The sequence below is a fragment of the Neolamprologus multifasciatus genome, chromosome 9, assembly GCF_963576455.1.
Source record: "Neolamprologus multifasciatus chromosome 9, fNeoMul1.2, whole genome shotgun sequence".
NCBI classification, from domain to species: domain Eukaryota; kingdom Metazoa; phylum Chordata; class Actinopteri; order Cichliformes; family Cichlidae; genus Neolamprologus; species Neolamprologus multifasciatus.
Window position 1 is genome coordinate 19,849,173 of NC_140447.1, and position 24,335 is coordinate 19,873,507.

Here is a 24,335-nt window from a genome sequence, read left to right on the forward strand (position 1 = left end):
GGTCCGTCTCCTCGGCTTTAATGTAGGCTGGAGGTGGCAGGGTGCCCCTTGGGGGATTTGAAACTCAGTCACAGTGAGCAGTCTGGGGCCAGTAGGCTTTGAAGAATAGCCAGTCATGTCCTCTTCAAGCCATTTCAGTTTGAATGTCATTATTTTCCTCAATCACTGTTATTATTTATGATCATCTATTACTAGCAGTGAACTGGTGCTTTGCATACTTATGTATTTATTGGCAAAAAAACATACATTGCTTAAAATTACTAAACCAAACGCACAATGTAAGGTTTATGCCACAGCTGCCCTAAATTAACAGTACTGGTAATTACCAGAATACATCTCTGTGTTTTTAATGTTTTAATGCTGAAATTTGCTGTTTTACAAAAATAAGACAAACAATAAAGCTTTTTTTTTTTTCACTAATATCCTAAATTACAGTTAGTTCCCTCATTCCTGAACAGAAAAAACAGTTTGAGTGGTTGAATGTTAGGCTACATTTTAAAATTGTTGCCATAAAAATGTGAGTTCAGTCAATTCATTCATTTTTAATTAGTTTTGAAGTAATACCCCCAAAGAATCAAATTTTGGGGGAAACACAGGTTATTTCTATCAACATAAGCTCTGTGCATAGCTACAACAAGGAGGCTAACTTGTGACAGAAAGCATAGTGAAAATTAACTGCCAGCTATCACTATTAACAGTATCATTGTAAGCATTTTACTAAAATCTCAGCTCTTGCATTGTACAGCCTCACAAAGAGCCTAGGTCGGCTATAGACTTGTGTAACCTGCGTTCTTCATGTCGTGAAAATGATTGATCGAGGATGTGAGAAGAGAAGAAAGCTCCCATGTATCCTATTTGCCCTTTGTGAAATTATGCCATTTCAAAATACTTCATGGTGCCTATTGAGGCCAGGCTTTGCTCTCTGCTGCGTGTGTGTGTGTGTGTGTGTGTGTGTGTGTGTGTGCGCGCATTCAAATGAGCAGTATTCAAAATTTGGAAGCTAAGGCATAACAGCTGGAGTCTGGCTAATGACTGGCCTGCTTGTTTTGAGAGGACAGATGGACGGGTGGAAAACTGATGTCACTTACTCTCCTTCATGCCCCACTGACCTCTTATCTCTTTCTCACTCCCTCTCTCCTTCTCTTTCTGTGCCTTTGACATCCATCTGCCTCTCAAGTGTCAATATTGGGAGCTTTAACAGCAGCTTTCATCAAATTATAATGTACATTTGCAGTTTTTGCCCTTTTCAAGTCTTATCCAAGTATTAGAACAAGACTTAACACGTGTAGATCCTCCCTCTTCATAGTAGGCTGAAGGAGAAAGGAAAGTCAGCCACATATCCTCATGTACACAGGCAAATACACACTGCCCATAATAAAGAGACGTCAACCTGATCGGAGGGAAGATACTTCAAAGAACTCCAAAGATGAATGGCTCCTGCATAGGTTTGCCCCTTCTGATAATGAAAGAAGACAACGGGGACAGAGAGACAGAAGCTTAAATCCATCATTGGTATATTCTTTATTCTGTTCAGTCAAAGTGATTGCTTTGCAACAAAGGAAGATGGAAAAACATAAGAAAAGTGTGTATTAGAAAACAAATCTACAACAAGGAATGACTTTGAAATTTAGACAGGGAACAAATACTATAATTTCTTCCCTTAGAAAAAGCAATATATATTCAGTATTGAGATTTCAATCATAGCTGTACAATAGCCTTGTGAACGTCAGAACTTGTAAGAATGCTCGTTTTTCTTTAGTCCTTTTAATGAATAGATTGAGGGGGTTAGGTAGCTGTCTCTCTGTCAGTCTGTTTTGTCACATAACATGCATCTGTCCATTTTTTGCACTCCACTTTGTATGCCAACAAAACACATTCATTATTAATGAAGGCCAATGATCCAGTGATGGATTGGAGCTACAATGCTGAGCCCTGAACACTTTGTCACTGTTGTTTTTCAATATAAAAGGCAGCTCACTTCTTATTCTTCTTATTGTTTTTGTTATCCTTACTTCTCTTATTCCCCTGTTCTCCCCATCCTTTGCTGTACCGAAAGTTAAATCTTATTTTTCATTGTATTAGTCTCATTGCTCTCACACAGTGGGGACTTGCGAGTTCAGCCAGCCGCACCAACCACTGATTAAGCTTCTGAAGTGTCCAAGAGCCGGGTTTTAACTTAACATTTCAGATGACTCTCTTCAGGGAAGAGAATCTGCCAACAAAATACACTCTTGGTCTCTTTCCAGCAGGAGCTCTCAGCTCCAAATATTCATGACCTCAAGCAGGCATTAGCCAGTTTTGTCTAGGCAAAGCAACACAACACTGATACCAGTGAAGCCTGGCAATCGCTGCTATGCTTCGGCTGAAGTTGTATTTCAAACTCATTCTGTATTCATGAAGGAGGAAAGCAGTCACTGAGTTCAGCTTGTAAGGTTACCTGCGTTGATGAGACTTCAGTGCCATATTCGAGGTCTTAAAAAAGGTTAGTTCCTGGAACAGGTAGGGACCTAGGTAAGGATGTTATTGAAGAGGAACATCGTGAGACAGATGGAAGCTGGGAGATGAAGGTAAATTATGATTCTGATGCTGATCAGACATGAAATGTTATCTCTTCACATTAGCCTGCCAGGGTTACTCTCAGGCACCAGATACAGATAGTCCTATCTTATCTTACCTATCAACACACATAAGAGTGTAGATAGTTGAACACTGTGTGTGTGTGTCTGTGTTTGTGGATGCAGACGAAAAAAGGTGATAGCTTGAGGGGAGCGTCCAACCTGCTCTTGGTGTGCTGGTTTTCCTACACAGTTCAATAGGTTACTCTCATAGTGGATTGATAGTCGTAGCAGTGTGCAAAGACTAAACAGATTGCCGTGGTAACCGCATCTGTCAGATCGGCCAATACAGCAAGTTTATCAGGTGGAGATTGACTCTGGACGGAGGACTCATACACTGGAGCCCTGTGCTTCAGCTTTCACTAAAAAGGCCCAGAGGCACGACCTAATGGATATGACGTCAATACAGAGGGAGGAGGAGGAGGACCATTAAAAGGAACATCAGGGCAAGAGAAGCAGCCACATGTGTGTCTATTCATGTGAGTGTTTCAGGAAACAATGATGCTATAAATATAGAAATAGGGACATTTCATATGAGGATGCAAAATATGCAAATGGAATAAACACAGGGTTTGTGGATGAACATTTTTTTGGTCTTTTTAAAGAAAGAGGGAAAGAGGTGGGGAAGAATATATTGAGACTGGATCAGTATGTTTTGTGTGTAACAGTGGTAGGTGTCTGTGGGCTTAAAGAGGATCCACACATGAGTTTGAATAGTAAAATAGACGTGGGGTGCTTCTGCTACACGCCCTCTCACGTATTCACAGATGCAAATGCACATGTGTGCACATTTTTCCACTCTGCTGGTGGATGAACAGTGCTATAAGAATGCGGACAGCATGGACTGCTCAGAATGAAAGCGGTAATGAGGACTGATGGATGGTACCGACGGGGCCAAAACCACTGCAGAGAGCTGCAGAGGTAGAGAGAGGAAGAGAGTTCGAAGCACTCCGGATCCCAGGGCTGCATCACTGCGCGTGCTGTTTACAAGGAGGCTGTGCAGTTTGTTTTTGTGTGAGAATTGTGGGAGCTTCCTTTTGGAAGCGGAGAGGGCTAATGAATTCAGCTTTCCCAGCATCCCCAGCTGCCTCGCGACCTCACCTCTCAATCACTCGCAATGGGTACCTTTTATTTATAGACCCATTATTTTTAGCCCTCTATAATTTCAGCCGTCTGCCTCTTGAAGAATTAACGGCAGGCACATTGGAGGGAAAGATGGAGAAAGAAAATGAGAGAGAGTCAGCCAGAAAAGATTGAAAGAATCAATTGAGTCAAGTTCATTTTTGTACTGCATAAAAGAAAATGATTTTCTTTACAACCTAGTTCTTATTTTCACAGTTTGGGCCTTTGTTTTTTTATGAATTATTAAAACATTTTACTCACAGTTTAATTGGCAAGACTTGGAATGCAGCACTGAAGTCAAGAAGGTGAGACACATTAAAAATCTACATCTTCATATACTGTCTGGGACGTCTCTTTGAGGCTGTAGCTTTCCAAAGTGATGCTTCGAGTTGAATGTTTACGTCAGCATGCAAACGTTTAGGGAAGCTCATTTCCCTACACAGCACTTTTTTGCCTAGATTTTATTACAGTTATTTCCTCAATTATGAGCTATTTTAAGTTTGAGTCAGGAAGTGGTAAAATTTTAGATACCTAATTCAAAAGGCCGACTTATGGGTAGCAAAGAAAACATTTGATTTGAGATATATATATATATATATATATATATATATATATATATATATATATATATATATATATATATATATATATAGATATAGATATATATATATATATATAGATATATAGATATACATATATACATATATACACACATATATATATATATATATATATATATATATGAAAGCTGGGCTTTTTTTCAGTAAAGTTCGCCACAAGGCTAAAACCTGACCATTTGATCCGAAATCTGCACTCTTAGTCCCAACTGTTATTTCTAGAGTCAGGAAATCATCACCCAGAGAGAGGACAAAAGCGCTGGTCAAATGTGGACTCCCAATACACAGATGAGGAAAGAAGGAAAAATGTATTGTTTCAGCAGATAGAAGGGAGTTGTGTGTCTGTGTGGGGTGGTGGCTAGAGACAGAGAGTGGAATGGATGCAGACTAACTCACTGAGAGACAATCAAGTGAAACAGGAGAATGAGTGCTGGGAACATGGTCATTTATTCGACCTCGAAAGCCTCCGAGCATTTGCACTGCACAAATCAAGCCCATACAATCAAATCTTCATTGAAGACATCTGTGCAAACCAACCAGCAGATAGCTATGGGTGACACTTCACCACAGAAATGTGGGTTTGTGTGTATGTGTGCCCGGCATCTGAGTGTACGGCCTCCTGACTGTTAGACCCCTGCCCCAAGGCAGAACCAGAGGAAAAGGAGAACAGTCTTGGAAGCCATTGAGTGCGCCATCTGTTCCCGTGGATGTGGTCAGTCTGAATTAGACCCTTCTGGATCTCTTGCACGCTCAGACACACACACAGAGATAAACAATCCCATCTTGTTTCTGCTTGCTTTCTCATCTACTGTATTTCATGGGGCACAGTACATCTGGCTGTCCAGGCTGCCGCGGCCCTCTGGCCATGTGTCTGGACTTCTGTTCAGAGGGTCCGTGGTTTCAGGGGGAGCAAAGGCAAAAAAAAGAAAAAAAAGAAAGGAAGGGTTGGGGCTGGGGAGGACTCATATCGATTCATACCCGCCAGCAACGTGCCAAGAAACTGCTTTCATAATCCTCCCTCTTAAATAATTCACCACTCGCCCTCAAAATTTCATCAGCACCTACATATAGAGAACAATCTCCCCCACAGCAGCAGCAGCAGCAGCATTTTGAGGAAAGTAGAGGATGATGAGGCAGCAGATGAGTGAGCAGGTGGAAGATAGCCTGTTGATAATATCCCTGTCAAAACCCAGAATCAGCTATCGCAGGCCACTTGTGTGGCTGCAACACATTCATCTGTGCGTCTCCAGACATGACAGTATACCCGTTTTTGGGACGTGCGATTTATCAGGTACATTTGACTAATGTTCAGACCAGCTGGCTGCAGTCGTAGGAGACAAATTTTACACGATACAGCCGGCATTATGGAGCAAAGTACTCTATACTGAATAATCTAAAAGCAGAGTGCTGTTAACCATTCAACCATTCCTACAGTCGTCTCTGCAGTGGAAAGAAACAAGCCCATTTCCCTGGGCAACATATAAAATACAAAACAGGATGAAGTTATTGGAATTGCTTTGTCAAGTTAGTCTTGTTACCAGTGGTTTCTTTCTCTGAGATTCTCCTGATGTATTTAGGTGGTGTTGGCAGTTATCACCCTTGATCCTCAACAAGAAAGAGATGGCAGCATCCAAATACGACAACCAAAGATTAAGACATCCCCTTAGAGCCTGCCGTGGCTCAAAAGAAGGCACTTGATCTCATATCCTTGAGGGTAGTTTGGCAGGAGTGAGAACAGGAAGGAAGGAGAAATCAAGGCATGCTAAAGGGGCTGTTCTGCCCCAAAGGTATGAATGATGTAGCAGTTGCGGGCAGATGCCACTAGACTAGTAACATACTTATTGAAAGATGAATAAATTTGTGATTAAATCTGGTTTGATTTCCCTGATGCCAACGCGGTGCCTTGTCAGCAGTAATGCAAGAGGTGAATAATATATTTTCAATCACTTTGGAAGTTATTAACAGTCATTATTCAAGTTGATGTCATAAAGCAGTTCAGCCTTCAGCATGAACCCAGCTCAATATCTGAGCATCTTTACTTTTTACTTATTTACTTACTTCACAAAAACTCACAGCCACTAGTAGTTCTTGCCAAACTCATCTTTAACTTTGCATGCATATTTCTTTAGCATTGATAATATTATCACTATGCATGTAGACCCTCTAAGACTAAAATAAACATTGTTAAAAAAGAATTCATGTTGGATTTGTGCAGTATTGGGATGTTATGTTGCATCCTTTTGGACAGTTACTGTCCCGCAAAGTCCACGAGACTAAATTTAGGCTGTTTCCTTATGACATGCTGAGACATGCAGGTGGACAGCAAGAGGGGAAATTAATTCTGTACAATAATAATATCTTTGGCTCACACAGGCTTCTCTACTCCCAGCCGTCTTTGGATACCTCCAGCAACTCAGCTGGCTATAATGCTAAAAACGCTCCTTCCTGCTGAAATGTCACTGTTTGAAAAACTGATGGCCAGCAGTTCACACAGTGAGGAAATACTGATAGCGCCTACACTTTCTTTTATACTCAAAACAGCTGAAACATAAGCTATAATGGATTTATCGAACAAAGTAGTTTGAGCAGAAAGCACCTTTGTAACTGATCACATGTAATACTACTGATCATACGTTTTGCACTTAGATTTTCTTGCCCTTTGTCTTGTTATCTAGATTCGATTCACCTGTGCGTACATATGGACGTTGTGTTTTGGGCATTTTTCTGCCTAAAATAAAGTATGCATTTGAGTCCTCGATCCTCACAATTCATGACAGTTACAGCCAGCAGCCACTTAAATTAGTTTTTCACAAACTCAAATAAAATGAGAGAAATTTCCATCGATCCATTTTCTTTCACTTATTCACAATGGAATATAGAAAAATATCAAATGAGGGGACAAATTGAAGGTCATTTTGAATTTGATGGCAGTAATACTTCTCAAAAAGTTGGGACATGGCCACTGTGCAGCATCCACTCTTCTTCTTCTTCCCTTCCGCCCATAAACATCTGAGGAGACCTGCAGCTGGACCTTTTGGAGATGACTGTTGTCCCGTTTTTGTCTGATATGTCATTCAGTCCAAGGTCTTCCCTGAAAATGACATCATCTAGATGGGAGCACGTGTTGTTCTGAAACCTGTGTATACCTTTCAGTATCAGTGGTGTCTTTCTAGATAGAAACTAATGCAAGATGATGAGATACTCAACCGTTGTTTTTGGACTTTTGGTTGTTGTTGCAGATTTGTGATCCTCTGCCCATCTTTATTTCTGAGAAACTCTGCTTTTCTAAGAAGCTCTTTTTATATGCAGTCATGTTACTGACCTGCTGCTATTTAACCTAATTCATTGCAAAATGTCCCTCCGGCTCTTTCTTTTTTTTTAGCACCACCTACTTTTCCAGCCTTTTGTTGCCCTAGTCCCAACTTTTTCAAGACGTGTTGCTGTCAAATTCAAAATGAGCTAATGTTTAACATACAGTAGTAAAATTTCTCAATTTAAACATTTGATACGTTTTTATACATTCTATTGTGAATAAAATGAGTGTTTGTGAGACTTGTAAATTATTGCATTTTGTTTGTGTTAACATTTTACACATGATGCCAACTTTTTTGGAATTGGGGTTGTAATTGGTGAGCTTTAGAGTTGCTGGTAGATGGTAATGTTACTTAGGGTGGTAGATGTTTTCCCCTATTACCAGTCCTTAGAGAAATATGTGCAGCTGACTGCTGTGGCATTATTGTGTTGTTGTTGGAAGAGTAGACTGCTATTAATCTCCTAATCTCATCTGTGCAAAAATGTGAAGTCATATTTCCAGAATGTCTGTATTTTCTGTTATTGTACAGCACACGTTTTGATTGATTCTTTACTTTGTCAGACTGAATATAAACATAAAAGTTCGAACCAAGCATCAAAATGGGGAAGAAAATTGATCTAAGTGACTTTGAATTTGGTTATTAGAGCCAGATGGGCTGGTTTGAGTATTTCAGAAGCTGCTGATCTACTCGTATTTTCACACACAACCATCTCTAGTGTCTGAAAAAGAGAAAATAGCCAGTGAGCAGTAGTTGACTTGGCAAAAATTTGTTGTTAATACCAGAGGTCAGAAGAGAATGGCTGGGTGTCATTCCTGTCAGCGAAGAACAGGAAACTGAGGCTACAATTCACACAAAATTGGACAACAGATTGGAAAGACATGGCCCGGTCTGATGAGTGTTGGTTACTGCTGCAACATTCAGATGGTGGAGTGCATGCCTTGTATCAGCAGTCCAGGCTGTAGAGTCTTTACCACACAATATAAAGCGCCTTGAGGCGAAAATTGAATTGAACTAAATTGCTGGTGGTATAATGAGGGATGATCTCTTGCATCCCTTAGTACCAGTTGAGTATGAGTATTGTTGCTCACCACTATTGCATTATGGCCACAGTGTACCCATTTTCTGTGGCACGCAAATGATGTCACAAAACTCAGATAATCTCAAACTCAAAGGACAATGAGTTCACTGCCCTCAAGTTGCCTCCACAGTCACCAGATCTCAATCCAATGGAGCATCTTTTGGGATTTGGTGCAATGGGAGATTCATATCATACAGCAACTGACTGATGCTAACATGTCAATGTGAACCAAAATCTCTGGGGAATGCTTCCAGCGTCATGTCGAATCTATCTATCTATCTAATCTCTGAATTAAGGCATTTTTGAAGGCAAAGGGGTTTAGCTATCACTTCTCAGGCAGATTATTTAAATTTTTAGTTGATTAAAGTCTTTTGTCTACATGAAATGCAAATTAAATGCATAAAAAATACAGCCCAAGTTACAACAAATGTATTTTAAAAATGGAAAAATTCCATTGCAATGACTGTGCTAAATCTGTGAGTAATTTGCTCAAGGTTATGACTAGCCCAAACGTCCAACTTGGTATTACATATCCAGAGTTATTTCTGGCCATCAATATCTCATAGCTCAGTTCAAACAACAGAAAAGATAACATAATATTTGGACATCTGCTGAGTGGGTGATCATTCATCAGTGAGCAAAATGGCAGAGCATATCAAAAGTTTGCCTGGTTAGATGAGATAAGAAGAGGACAATTAACCGTGCACTTATGTAAATGCTTTGCGCATCCCGCTAATATCTTCAGTACACGTGCATCTCAGGCACACACGTCCCTCTACACTACCCTGCCAGTTTTATTTTTACACCAGCTCAAGTGATTTGAAATTTAGGTTAAAGCACATTCTGGGTCTTTGTAGCTCGACCTACATATTACAGTCGAGGACTTGGTCATTTATGACGCTTTGTTTTGCTAGACTGCAGTATCAGGAAGGGAAATTTGTGTTCCAGTTTTATGTCCTTATCCACAGCAGAGTCAGAACACTGAGCGATACAGGGCTCGGCCATGACCGCATGAACTTGTCTGTCTTAAAGCTTGGAAAGACATTATGTTCTAATGTCCACATCCAAGATTGCAGTAACTAGCACAATATGTAATGTCTTAAACAGTCGCGCTTGACTTTTTAGGCACTTGAAGGTTTTGTTTCGTGCATAGTTGTGGAGCTGATTGCACTGCAGAGCTCACGGTGGGGTGCTAGAGTTTTGTGGGTGTGAGAGAGCTCTTGGCTCGACTTTCTCATGACATCTGCAGTTCAAGTTCAGGATTTTGTTTCGGATAATGTGTGATTGTGGTTAGTTATCGCATATCAATAACTTCAGTGTTATTCTTCGGCAGCTCCTGCAGCCCGCAAGGTTTTTTAAATTCACATTGGCTAGCAAAGTATAAATGCCATGTAAGGATCAGGCGAATATATTTACACGTCTTATGAAGTCATAATCATGTGTGTCATTGTGTTTACTTACACGTAATGCTCGCACAGTGAGAGGGGGGCACGTCTTTAATTTAATCTTTGCTTTACTTGAACTGCTGCTTTTTTCGATTGTCAGTGCAAAGCCTACACTACATTGAAATCTTAAAACCAGCCTACGAGTCATTGCAGGTATTGATGTCTGCACTGTTTGGGGATTTTATTTTGTTTTATTTCTTTAGCTCAATGCCAGAGCTGGAGTATAGTCATATACGTCCTTTTTGCGATATAGCCCGTATAACCTGTAGCTTGAATTTTGCATCTACACACAAATTCTACTGGATGTTGTCTGAGCATCTACTCACGTTTACTGATGAATTAACTGTAGTGCGATAAATTATTTGTTATTCAAATACACACATGTACATGTATTTTGCTTCCGTTGAGCTTACAGTCGCCTCTATATGATATGGCATATGTAACAGCATCTGTACGCTTACATTCAATACTTTATCAGCAAATGGCTTCTAAATTGACTGATCGGCACTGCAAAACAAAGTGCTCTGTTTTCTGGAAGTACTCTGTAGTTATGATTGGGGGTAAATTGTGTTTGCTGTAGCTGGAAAGTCTGTGGGGCAGAATTTAAACCCAGAAAATATCCTTGCGTATGTGTCAGCTTTGGTTCCAGGCTCTGTTGCCGAGAGCTGTCAAATATGGTATCAGTGTGTCCCCGGTGAGAAGAACAGCCAAATGGGATTTTCAAACAGGAAACTGGAAGGATGAGCTTTCCTCTTGTCCATACTCACAGTATAGTGCAAACACAGTCCCTGTGAGACTCTGCCTCTTTGTCTTCGTCTCGCCCCCTCCCTATTTCGATTTTCTTCCTTGTTTTCCTTATCCCCTGCCTCTCTGTCGGAGCAGTGAAAAAAAAGAACTTGTACATTGCCTGTGCAGCACAAGGGAGGAGTGCTGTAACTTAATTTACCCTGCCTGCTAAGTATTTCATGCTTGAGCTCTTGAACTTAAAAAGAAGCTCATTTGATTGTTCTTAACTTAAGCTTCCAATTATATCTCATTTTCTTTTCCTTAATAAACAATTGCACATCTTTTTTGGGGGGCAAAATCTCTGTCAAACACATTGAGACACTACCTGTAGACTCCCCCCAGTGTATAAATGAGGTATACATGCAAAGCAGTTGTAGTCTCTCAGGGGGCTTCATGTTCAGTGTGCCTGCAAGACAGTGAGCTCAGCTTTATCAGCCCATTACTGTCAGCTAGAGTGATAACAGTCCAATGGAGACGCGAGCACATATACATTTGCGCGTACGCATTCCTACCGCATACTTCGTCATTGCCCAAGGCCAAGTTATTTCGCTCTTCCACTTCTCTCTCAGGCACAGTGGAAGTATTAACTTGTAAGGAGATATTTATGAGTGTGTTAGGGTGCTTTCTGCTGTGTAATTGCAGCTTTTATGTATGGCTGCGCAAGATAAGGTAAAGAAAAAAAAGTTTGTTCTCTTACATAAAATAACCCAGGCCTAAAAACATGCTGTTATTAATAGCAAAGTTCCCCAAAAGAACCGGATGAGTCGTCAAGTAAGGGCCCCGTACAAAGTGTTGTGTAATCCTGGAATATGTCCAGAGATGTTTGAGAAGCACTGGAGCTTATTGCGACACATGATTGTATCAGCACATAAAAAGGCACTGATGGAGAAAAGGCTTTGATTTTGGACAATGCTGAGGACTTGCACAACAGGAGCACCAACTCAGTCTTACAATCTTGCCAGATTGCAGGAGATTGAGTTGCTCCTCTGTGAATTTCTTTTTGACTGACTTTTATTGCATGGGATGTGATTTCCTTACAGAATGGGGGTAACTCTGCCTCATTTGGAGAAACAAGTGGGCCATGGGAGGATCGCATATTCCTGTGGAGGCTCATTACAAAAGTATCTATGACTCAGCTGTCGTCTGCGCCCCTATTTTCCTGTAGTAGATATAAATTTATGCAAAGTTTACACGCGTTTCCTCCTCTGTTGCGCTTTCTTTTCTCTCCCGCTGCGTTCCCCTGGCTGTCCACTTTAATTCATTTACAGAGTTATTCATGTGAACTCACAGTCACAGGGTAGTTAGTTTGGACTTGATTTGTCTGAATCCCAGTGCACTGACTGTTAAGGTAACACTGCACAGGGTGCGTATCAATTTGAAAAGCAAGGCCGTGAAAGGACACCGGCTCACAAACGCCCACTGCCTTGTTATCTCCTTGTTCCGCTCTTGCATTGGGATTGAGTGAGAGCCCCACATAACTGTTTTTCCATTCTCTTTTATGTCTCTCCCTCTTTGTCTGTCTCTGGCTGTCTTGTCCTATCTTTCACTCACTCTCCCTGCCTCTCACACACACTCTCCAACATAGCATCCACTCATTCTGACACTGTCGGCAAAGATATTCTTCCGTCATACTCAAGAAACTCAAAACTACTTTTTTTGTTGTTGTTGTTGTTTTTTGCTGCACTCGCCATCTCCTCTTTGCTCACACCCGCAGCTTTCTCTTCTCGTTCGCTTCCCTCGCAACATATCTGCCCTTTCCTCTTTCTTTCAGCTCAGCGACAGAGCCTGTCGCCACAGAATGCATTCCACCAGCTGAAGGGGATGCGTCACATGCAGTGCAGGCTGCATGTGCCTGTCACAGCCTTCCCCATCCACAAGGTTCTTCCACAGCCCTAAAATAAATTGCTCCATTTTAGCCCTTGCATGATAAAAGCAGTTCTCAGGGAATTTAAGAATAATTCAGCACAAATTTGATCTCAGTTCCCTTTCTGGTCCTGTTGAGAGAAAGAATTGATCCACGTGGTGGTGAGAAAATAGAGAAGAGAGAGATGGTGGTGAGAAGGAAGAACGAGGATTGAGAGAAGGTGAGAGGTGGTGATGACAGGAAGAGCGATCTGAGAGAGTGAAATGGATATTGAAACGCTAAAAGGGGAGACAAATTAGCAAAGAGAAGATGAAGTGGGGTTGGAAGACAAAGGGGAAAGAAAGGGTAGAGATGATAGCGATATGAAAAATGTTACATTAAAAAGAAGAGGAGAATGACGGCTGGGGTTAAGTGATGTAAGGTAAAAACTGATGATGTGATAGAAGCTGTGATTAATCATATGAGGCCAGTTTCACTAGCTACGCACAGGCCTGATTACTCCCAGATCTGTTAAATCAAGAAATCACTTAAATAGCACCTATGTGACAAAGTGATGTAAGCTAAAAGATCTCAAATAGCAACACATCAAGCCACAGTCTAAAGAAACTCAGGAACAGATCAGAAAGAAAATAATTGACATCTGTCAGTCTGGAAAGGAATAATTATTCATATTTAGGGGTTCGTGATTACAGTCTATCAGAGTGAGAACATTATCCACAAATGGAGAAAATTTGAAACACTGATGAAACTTCCCAGGAGTGGCCGGTTTATCAAAATTACTCGATGACGCCTCCAGGAGGTCACAAAAGAACCCAGAGCAGCATCTAAAGCAATGCAAGCCTCACTTTCCTTAGTTAAGGACTTTTTAAAAAATATTCTGTGGACTGATGAGAAACTTGACTCCCTTTACATCTGCTGTAAAACTAGCACAGCATTTCATAAAAACAACATCAAGCCAACAGTTAAACATGGTAGCGGTAGTGTGATGGTTTGGGGCTGCTTTGCTGCGTCAGTACATGAACAAGTTGGTATGACTGATGCAACCACGAATTCAGCTCTCTACCAGCAACTCCTGAAGGAGAGTCCAGCCATCAGCTTGTGCCCTGAAGCTCAAGCGCACTGGCAGCAGGACAATGTTGGGAAACACACCAGCAAGTCCACCTCTGAATGGATTCAAAAGGTTTTGGAGTGGCATAGATAAAGTCAAGATTTAAATCAGATCGAGGTGTTTGGGCATGAACTTAACAAGCCGTTCATGCTCGAAAAACTCTCCAAATTAAAACAATTCTGCAAAGAAGAGTGGGCCAAAAATTCCTTTACGGTCATGTGAAAAACTCATTGCCAGTTATCACGAATGCTTGATTGTAGTTCTTGCTGCCAAGAGCAACATAACCAGTTATTAGATTTAGAGGACAATTATTTTTTTTGACATAGGGTCAAGTAGGTTTGGATAGCTTCTTTCTCTCAACAAATGAAATCATCATTTAAAAATTGCACGTTGTGTTTACTCGGGTTATCTTTGTCTAATATTAGACCTTTTAGGTTTATTAGGTGACAAAGTGAGAAAACTCTGTAATAGGATGTGCTACCAGTGTATATCAGGTGAGACAACAAATACATTCACGTCCAGATTTTTCTTTATGACAGTTTCAAACCACAGCATCTGTGTCACACTGAGGCACAAAGCAGCCTCCATTGTACTGTACAAAATACAAAGACTAAGCTGAAATTCGAGAAGCAAAAACAAGATGAGCAGTCATCTGAGAGGGAGAAACTGAAGCACAGTCAAGACAAACATTGACAAAGAGATGGATTATGGAAGAACGGCTGCCAAGACACAATCTGTACAACCATTCGCAGAGCTGTAATGCTCTGATGAGAATCTCCTGTCTTTTGTGTTATTGCACTGCATTCTTAGTAAAAGGCTTTAGTATAGCACACTAAAAAAAAAAAAAAAGCAAAAGCACACATACACACACAAACACACAGACGGCTATTTCAAAATGTCCCGAGCAGTAATGCCAGGCTATTAGAGTTAACTGCTGACCTGCAGGAACAAGAATCGACAGCCATCTCCCTCCCTGCATCTCTTTAAGCCCCCAGTCTACTGATGGTGCTGCTGGTGCACTGTTTTGTGCAGTCATATATATGTAGATGATTGCAGGTGGTACGTCGTTACATCAAGATTTTCACCATGTGGCTTTAAGAAAGTCTGACAGTTTTAGGCTTAAAAGCAGCAAATGCTCGCACACTCTGAAATAACACTCTCATTGCGACATGAAGTGGCTCATGGGGACTGTGTCGGGCTGTTGTTGAGTCACTGTATTTCAGCTCAGAGTGAACAAGCAGCCAGTCGGCCTCTCCTCCCTGCCCTGTCGCAGCAAAGTGGGGTCCACACACCTTGACAGGATAATAACAGCAGCCGCGCATGATATCGAGCATAATTGCGTCGCTGTTTGTCATTTATCAAAAGTTTACCCAGCTGACATTTTCCCAGTTTGATGTGGAAGATGAGGCTGATTTTGATGAAACTGTTTGAAAGGTCATGTTCAGAACTAAACCGTGTTACGGGACTGACTGTCACCTTCCCTGCTAAGCTGCATGCAGCATTAGACTATTCAAACATGTATAGTTTCACCAGGATTGGAGATTTTCTCCAATACCTTTGTTCTATTCTTATAGCGCAAAAGCATCTGAGAATTCTTCTTCTCATTGGAAATTCTTATTATTATTGCACAGTGAGTCAGGATTTCACTGTACTTCTATTTTAATTCACTCTAGAGTGGGGGTGGATCCAGATGAAAACCAGGAGGACCGCATTTTTGAGGTAAGCGCACTTGCTTCTACTATAAATAAATCTTTTTTTTTCTAAATTCACTATATTTATTCATCCTCTTGTTTTTGTTCTTTCTGGGATCAAATTTTGCCTTTTTTAATAGAAATGTTTATCAGCTTCCTTCTTTATGCACAACATATTATGTGACTGTCAAATAACTGGATTCGGCTAAATATTCCAAATTGATCCTTTTTTTAATCAGTGCTTTCTAAATCCTTCTCAGCACAATTTGCATTGATGTGCAGGCATCGCTTCTCCAATCCCATTTAGAAGATTGTATATTAGTGCCACTGTTTATCGATGGGTTACGGCGAGTTAATTGTCATTCCGTGTGCTTTAACATGCTGAAGCTTGAACATCATTGCAGTCTGTTTACGAATTTATCTGATTTGTTTCAGGGGGCTTCTCTAGTTAGAAAGAGTGCACATTAAACTTAAATAATGCTGCCAAGAATATGCTCAATGCCAAAAAAACAAGTATTGGCCCAACAGCTTCTAATATTGACTGTCACACAGTCACTTACACTTCACTGTGTTACAAGAAGTGATTCTGCCTACATACGCATTAGGTCGCACTGGAAGCAGCAAGCTTCGCTGAACATGTGAGAGAGGGCAGTCACATGACTATAAAACTTCGAGTGGTTTTGTGGTCAACACATTCTTCTTTCACACTATTTCTTATTTAAATATTGAGAACTCTACATTATAGGGATTTAATAATATGTATAATTTCTGCAAATATTGTACTTGCAGCATATTCTTCCATCCTCTCCTACTGACACATAATGGGCTTCCAGCCTTTAATCTTGGGTCTGCTGTTTATTTTAAGACCACATGGCATTAAAGTGAAGAACACTTCAAGAGGAAATGCGGTTTCGCTTTCACTTTGAGTGATAGTCTGCGCAATATCCAGAACAGAACACAACAGAGGCCCTCTGAGTGTGGCCTTTTGTTGTGCATACACCCACCCTGCCATCGCTGCTTCCCAGCGGCTCGCCATTCACTCTCTTATTTGAACTGACGATTATCTGCACGGTATGAATGGGACAAGGTCTGGGCATCTCTCTGGTATCAAGCAGCCAAATAGATAGTGTGGCCAAGTAAAGCTGGAGGAGGATCCCGGTGGGGAGACGAGCTTTTTTATTTCTTTTTTTTATGAAAACAGTTGAATGCATGCAAGACCAGAGCAGTTGTTCTTACTGTAATGGGGAGTGATCTCTATTGGTAGTTCAGTTTTTGGGAATAGGATTTTCCCTTTATTAGGTCTGACCCTCTTGTTCAAGCTGTGGTCATGTGATATGGCCCTGCTGACCATGCACAGTTGCAGGTTTTCAGCATTTCCATCAAGCACCGTATACAGCCCACCGCAGACAGGCTTTGTTTGTCGGCGAGTAACATTGGTTCTCTTCTGGTTTACAGATTGCTACAGAGAGACCAGACACAACACAGGGCCTGTGGCACTCTCTCGACTACAAGTATCCTTTCACTGCTTTTTTCTCCAAAGCACTCTCGCATCTGCTTGCACTCACAATAATTAACGCAGCGCTCTGTGGAGCCCTACTGTTCTGTGAGTATAAGAAAAAAATAATGCTTCGTTACATAGACTTTGAAGAAAGACCCTTATCTATCAGGACAAACAGAAAGTTCAGAAAGAATGTGTGTGGCCTGCTAGCAAAAATAACTGTGTATGACCTCCTTTGTGCAGTTATATTAGGACCATTTGCACACATGCTCTCATTGTAGTTTCCCTGATATAAACGATTCTTTAGGATGCATTTATCTAAGAGGCTCTTCATTTTCAAGTCAACTTTGAAACACGATTATCCATGTGACTTCTCTCATGTGACAGTTCTCAGCAATCACTTCTTATGAACATCGTGACTATTAAAAGAGTACTCCAACAATGCACTCCTTTTCCAGATAGAAAAGCAGCAAATATTATATTATATCTAAAATCTAATATTTAAGTTATTTATAATTCATTTCTGTGGACCAAAAATCCACAGTCTTTGCTCCGTGCAAAAATACATTTTGTACATTCCTTTGCCGTTATTAGATAAATTCACAGGTTGCATTCAGAAATTTACTTCATTGTCCACCTTTATTTTATTTTGCAACAATCTGGAAAATATATATATTTGCATTTGGTAAAGGTTGATGTTCTTGTCTGTAGCAACAATAAATAAAGGGCCAGTCAGCTATAGTGACTGTCTGAGGATAACAAAATCTGGCCAGGACCTCTAAAGTTCATTTCCAAAGCTAACAGTTTGCTTCTCTGTCAGTCTTTATTCTAACCAAAGTTAAGGGTTTACTAGCTGCAATCTTATTCTGTGGGAATGGTGTTGAACTTCCCTCCCCAACTCTGCACAATAGTGAGTACGTGTTATTTCCCAAAATGATTTACTATTGCCGCCTCTGTTGGTGTTAACTACATGGTAAGATGTTCTTGTAAGCAGAGAGTGTAGTTGGAGAAGGAAAACAGTTGTACTCTTTGCAGGAAGATTTCACGAGGATTGCATTAAGTTTAAGCTAATTGAATTTTGCTCCCTAATGACTTCATGACCTGGTGCTTGGTAAGGAGCACATCATCTTACTTTATGGGCTTTATCTCTTCTGCAAAACAGTGCAATGTTGGATTGATGGCATCATCATTAAGAATAGTCATTTAATGCGTAATTGAGCTTTTGTTTGTTTTGTTTGGGGTTTTTGTTCTTTTAAAATGAATGAGAGTGCAGAAATGGCATTATCTCGGCTACGTAGCTGACCTTTGATTATGAAACAAATCAGGCTACAAGGTTAATATTATTTTGACAGCATGCAAAATATATTTAAATACATTTTTTTATACCGTACCCATGAAAATGAATGGGTGAGTGTGTTCAAATGTGACTGATAGTTTAATACAGAGTTTTTTCCCTTCTTCTCTTTGATGGAATTTACATTAAAGCAGGAAGAGTTATAAATAACATAAGTAACTCCTAAACACTCAAAAGGGTTATATAATTATCTATTTAAATTTTATAGGGATATCTAAGAATATATATATATATAATTTGCTAGTGTAAATGTCTGACAAGGGAAGTAAGCAGCTTCCTCAAGAAATTCAAGTGCTGATGAGCTTTTTTAAATGATGCTGAGGGTGTTACCACTCTGGGTAAGGGTGTTGTTGAGATCTATTTCCACAACTATACCAATAACTCCTGCCAGTCTGTGGGATGATTGGGTTGAAGTTGGAACTAAAATCCAAAAGGAGCAACCTCACCTAAGAGTCTGTGTTCTTGTTACATCTTGAGGCCCATTGAAACAGTAGCCTGAGACTGTGAGGTATTAAATATGTTACTCATGAACAGTGAGAGCTGGTATGTGTAGTTCTGAAACCAGATACGACGAGAGAGGGTGGATCTGACTGTAAAACGGTATATTGGCTAACAGTAACAAGCTACACCCTGAGTCCTCCTGTGTGACACTTAGATTAAACAAACACGTTTAACTATGTATGGCCTGAAATTAGTAATTATTTTTGCAGTAAAATAACTGTTTTCTAACATTTGAAATGAAAATATCACATATTTATTTCAACTTATATTAAAAGAATATTAAGTTGAAATAAAAGGGACATGTCGTTTGAAGGTGTACAAATTAAGTTCTTACCACCAAACACCACATCGCTGATCCAGCCTATGGATCAAGGCATTATTCTCACATTTAAGGTGCTTTATATGTAAAACACCCTGCACCACCTGCCTTTAGATGTACATAAAATAATAAAATAAACATGTTTTCTAATTGATGGTTTTTCACCTATCACAGGGGTCCTGGAACGTAACCCTCAATATTATGATATTACATATCTTTTTTTTTTTTATCTGATAAACAAAAATTTTAAAACTAAAGAAGAGATGCGAGAAACACTCTTCAGCCATGTTGTCTGTCGGTCTTGCATAAATTGCCCAGCAGATTTTGAAAAAATTATGCAATTTTGCAGGAGCACACATTTAGCAGATGTTTAAACCCTCAAGTATTGGTCTTAAAATTCCTTTACTGGTTGAGCTCTGACTAAATTGATTTCATGTAAACAAGTGTAAACGGGGTCATTTTTGCTAACATTTCAATAAGTCTGTGTCTTAAGTTTTAGTCTTGGAAAATCACTGCAAAGGAGTTCATTGTGACATATTTTACTCTGAGAACTGTTTTTAACAGGCAGTATTGGTTTATATTTCAGACAGATTATAAACCATAAAGTTTGTAAAGGTTGTAATCAAATTCAAATACATGTAGTGTTCAGGCTGCTAAACCACAAAACACAAGCAAGGTGGATGTGGCTGAGTGTACTGAGAAATTCTTTGATCTGATTAGGACATATTTCCGTTCTGTTTATGGGAAACGGTTTCTTCATTCTAGTTTTGCAGCTTCCATTTAAATGTTTAAGACATATTTAGATGTTAAATATTGACTTGAGAATGAGCAGTGGGTTAATTTGATAAAGAATTATATTCACTGACCAAATTTTAAATAATAGTAATCTACTGTCTACTGTCTTATGCAATAGCTTCACTAGTAGCCTTGTGACAGACAGACTGTTCTTCACTATTTTTAAAGAGCCAGCTAGCCAGTCCCTACATGTGCTAGCATGCTAACATTCGTATGATATGTACGAATGTTTTAATTGCAACACACAATTAAAAGCCAAAAAACAGCACGAACTGTACCCCTGCCATGGCTATATTTAAAGCTTATAATATTGGATTAACTTGCACATTTTAACAGACTGTGTGTTTTTACCAGACCTCGTGTATATATCATGGGTTTTTGGAATCATGTAAAGCATGCAAATATGACAGCGGGCGAGAAAAGAGGAGATGAGAGAAGCAGGATGAAAGGCCCGACCAATGTATCCTATTGATGAGGAGGAAAAACATATTCTGAAGGTGCTTTGAAGTGGACCAGGTGAGAGGAGCCTCGGTCGGAATCCTGCTGCCAGGTAATTGAGCCTCAACTTGGCTCGCCATCTGCATCATTGAGGCACACTGCTGCTTCCTTAACTATTTCCCTGTCAGCCTGGCTTTAGGGTTCATAAGGACAAGCACTCATTCTGGGGGACATCAAAGCCTGTTTGATCTTTCCAGCTGAATTGGTTTGCATACTGTGGCTTTAGCCCAGCAACCACATGTTTTTGTTTTGGATCTGGAATCCCAGAAGCCACCCATGTCTTCTCCTGTGTTAAAGAAGAACAATGTCGTTAATTACATGGGTGTTCCGTGGCTTGAAAATCCAGTCTCGGTGTGTTACATATTTTTAGCATTACGAGGATAAACAATACGATACAACAAAGAAGCACCAAGTAGAGCAAAGTGGCACCCACTGTAAATATCTCCTCCTTACATTTTGATCTTATGTAAGACGTGTATACGTATTCATTATGCAATGCAATCAAAGTCTGCAATCATGGAAATTCCCATGTCTTTAGGAGAATAAGCAGTACTGAGAACAGTGGGTGTATCAGTGGAAGGGGCTAACAAAAGGCCACGCATCTCATGCGGCAGGTCTTAGTCTTCTTTAATGAAGGAGGCCAATTCAACTCAGTCCTCTGAGCTACAAATGTACAGTAATTGTACTGTCAGTAAGGTATATTTTGACATTTCACACTCCTGTGTGCTTTTGCACTCGCTGTTGTAGATGCTGCTGTCTAACAAAGTTATCTCTTCCAGGTTGGATGAGTCACTGACAGATAAACTTAGGGATATGTTATCAACTCAGTTTTAAAAAAAAAAAAAAACACAAAGCACAAACTGCCAAGGCAGCTCATCCTCTTTCTCTTGACAATATTTTCTTTAAAGATAAAACAAAAATAAAAAACTTTTTATGACAGCTTGACCCTATTTGACCTTGAAGAAGAGGTCAGAGGTCCAAAGTAATACACATATCGAATTCCCTATATGCGTATATGTTCTCAATACAAACAATGGTGGCAAGAAACATAGTTTTAAATAGCTCTATATAACATTATCATCACTTTGGAATTCAGATCGAGGTCAGAGGTTAAATGTGACATGATATTTTACATTTTTATACAGTATTTCTATGTCGACAGTACACACCACACTTGTGAGATACTTCCTAATTTATAAGCCTTTTTGTCATTTTTCTACCTATGAATAAATAAATAAATAAGTGGGCCTTGAAGTACTTGGTGGATGTACATGAAATTTTAATGGATTGTTACCTGGACCCCACTCTTCACCCCTACAAAGTTTTATCAAAATACTGTGCATTGGTGTTGAGAGTGTGATGAGTTAGGGTAACTGCGACCTCTGTTTGTTCTCTTGTTTCCTCACTAGTTGTACCACTGGACGTTTTTGTTTATTAATTGATTTGCATTTCATGTGTAATCAATAAGGCTGCCTGTAACAGCGCGTGTATTGGACATTTTCGACTACAGCGTTTGCTTAAATGTTAAAATACTGGTAAACCCCCTCCAGGGCCACAAATATAGCCTCTTCAGGCCTCAGACCAGGGGAAATATAGAGGGAAATTCAGTGAAAGAAAAATGAACAACTTCACCAGCGTTGTTAACCTTTGGGTCATTAAAGTGGGGCATGTCAGGAAGTCTAAAACCACTGACCCAGATGCAACATTTTTTGCATTGTAGAAACTAAAATAAAGATGATTTTACATTATCTGCATTTTATCTCTATTGCAGAATAAGAATATTATTAGTATGAATGTAGAATGGTTTGCTAGTAAAATCAAAATCTGCTTATTAACATGTAATTAGCTGTCAACAGCATGACATTTTGTAATTCTCATTTTGTATATCTATATCTCTATCTATCTATCTATCTATCTATAGATAGATAGATAGATAGATATATAGATAGAGATAGATAGAGATAGATAGAGATAGATATAGATATATAGATAACAGATTTAAAACAATGGGAAAGTTTGTCAGAGATAAAAAATCTAAAACTGGCATGGAATGAAAAAAATGCAGATCTGGCTGTCACCACAGAATTTGACAGAAAGCTCAAGCTGAAGCTTTACTACATGGCTTCACAAAGCACAAGGTGATGTCACACAAGGTTTAAACAGACTATTTACAACCAATTTCCTAAATAGCACAAGTAACTTATGTTAGACAAAAACAGTGGGTTGTTGTTGGAGACGTTTTGCGTGCTATGTGCTAGACTATTTCTTAGAATGACTTGCTGAAATCTGTGTTGGTTTCCTGGCAAACATAGCATGAAAAGATTTCATGAAGCCCATGAAACGCAGCAAGCGTTTAACCAAACCAGACTAACCTGCTTTGTAATTTCTGAACTCTAGTAGCTGATCACATGTATTATACCTCTAATACTTGCCCTAACTCGTGAAAGGTCAGTAAAAGGTTACCTGCGGGTTGTGCAGCGTGGGACTTGTGCTTGCTGTGATGGTGGCTGAAGCAGCAGTTGGTCTTCTACTCCCACATAACTACTCAGGATCTTTTCACACACACACACACACACGCACACACATATAATCTGACACCATTGTGTAGCAGAAAGCAGAACCAGCAGTTATAATTACCATCACTGTCGAGTATCATGCCAGCATGGAACAGGAGGACGCAGTGCCAACAGGAAGACAACTCACTCAGGCACATCCCAAGGAAGACATTATTCTCTCCTTTTCTTCCTCCTCAGACCCCTCCCCCCTTGTCCCCTTGTTTCTCATTTGAGACATTTTATGAATAAATCCTGTTAGCTGCCAGAATGGTGCTTATAATTCCAACCTCTTGCACATTTTCAACAACAGAACCCGAATGGCGAGAGCTGGTACCAATTTCCATATTAGATTATTTTCCACTTACCCTTGTTCTTTTGTTCACATGCCAGAGGACTGTGCAGTTGTGTGCCACATTAGTCCCACATTACTCATAAAAGGCAGTGAGGTACAAAGGTTGACACTGATGGCACTGGTAAAATAGGAATTTGTCCGGTTTTTTTTGTTGTTTTTTCCCCTCCAAAGCAAAAATTGAGGAAAGTATGACCCCTTGCAGAAAGGTGATTATAAATTAGATGCTAGCAGGGGGCTCCGAAATGTCACAAACATACTCACCTCCACTTTTCAGACCAGAGCTTATAAATATGCCACTGTTATTGTTTAGTAACCACCTGCCACCTGCACCGCTTCGCTTCCACCGTCTCCTCTCAACGCTGATCAAAAATCAAAATGCACATATCTGCACTTTATCACATTTATAAGGCATTCGTGACCTTGCCTCTAGTTTCAATCAAATGCAAGGCTGACCCAGTTTGCTGAAACTAGATAACGACCCATTTGCTACCTTTCCTTTTTTTTTCTTGAGCAAATTATTTTTATCTCGACATTGGCTCTCATGCAACATCCCCTCCTGGAAAATCTCTCTGTGTTGCATGGGAGCTTTTATTCCTTAAGACAACTACTCAGCTGACAAAGGCTATGTATATTAAATATGCTAACAGCATAAGAATCTGGAACAAAAATAGCTCAAGTACCTAAAGCTTGAATGACTAATATCCCAGCTCTCTGCAGTGTGCCATCTTCAAAACGGAAGGCCAACTGCACTGAATGCCAGTAAGCTGACAGTGACCTCATAAGGGAAATAATACACTTTCATAATGTTTTTTTTATTGCTTTG

General features: G+C 39.9%; 1 pseudogene across 1 annotated transcript in view; it reads left to right on the top strand.

The window, feature by feature from the left end:
• Positions 1-24,335, top strand: part of LOC146511472 (sodium/hydrogen exchanger 9-like) — a 64,904-nt pseudogene that overhangs the window by 36,703 nt on the left and 3,866 nt on the right. Inside the window, exons 13-14 of the transcript XR_014876208.1 lie at positions 15,623-15,668; positions 17,096-17,151. The product of XR_014876208.1 is annotated as a sodium/hydrogen exchanger 9-like (transcript). The remainder of the gene's footprint in view (positions 1-15,622; positions 15,669-17,095; positions 17,152-24,335) is intronic.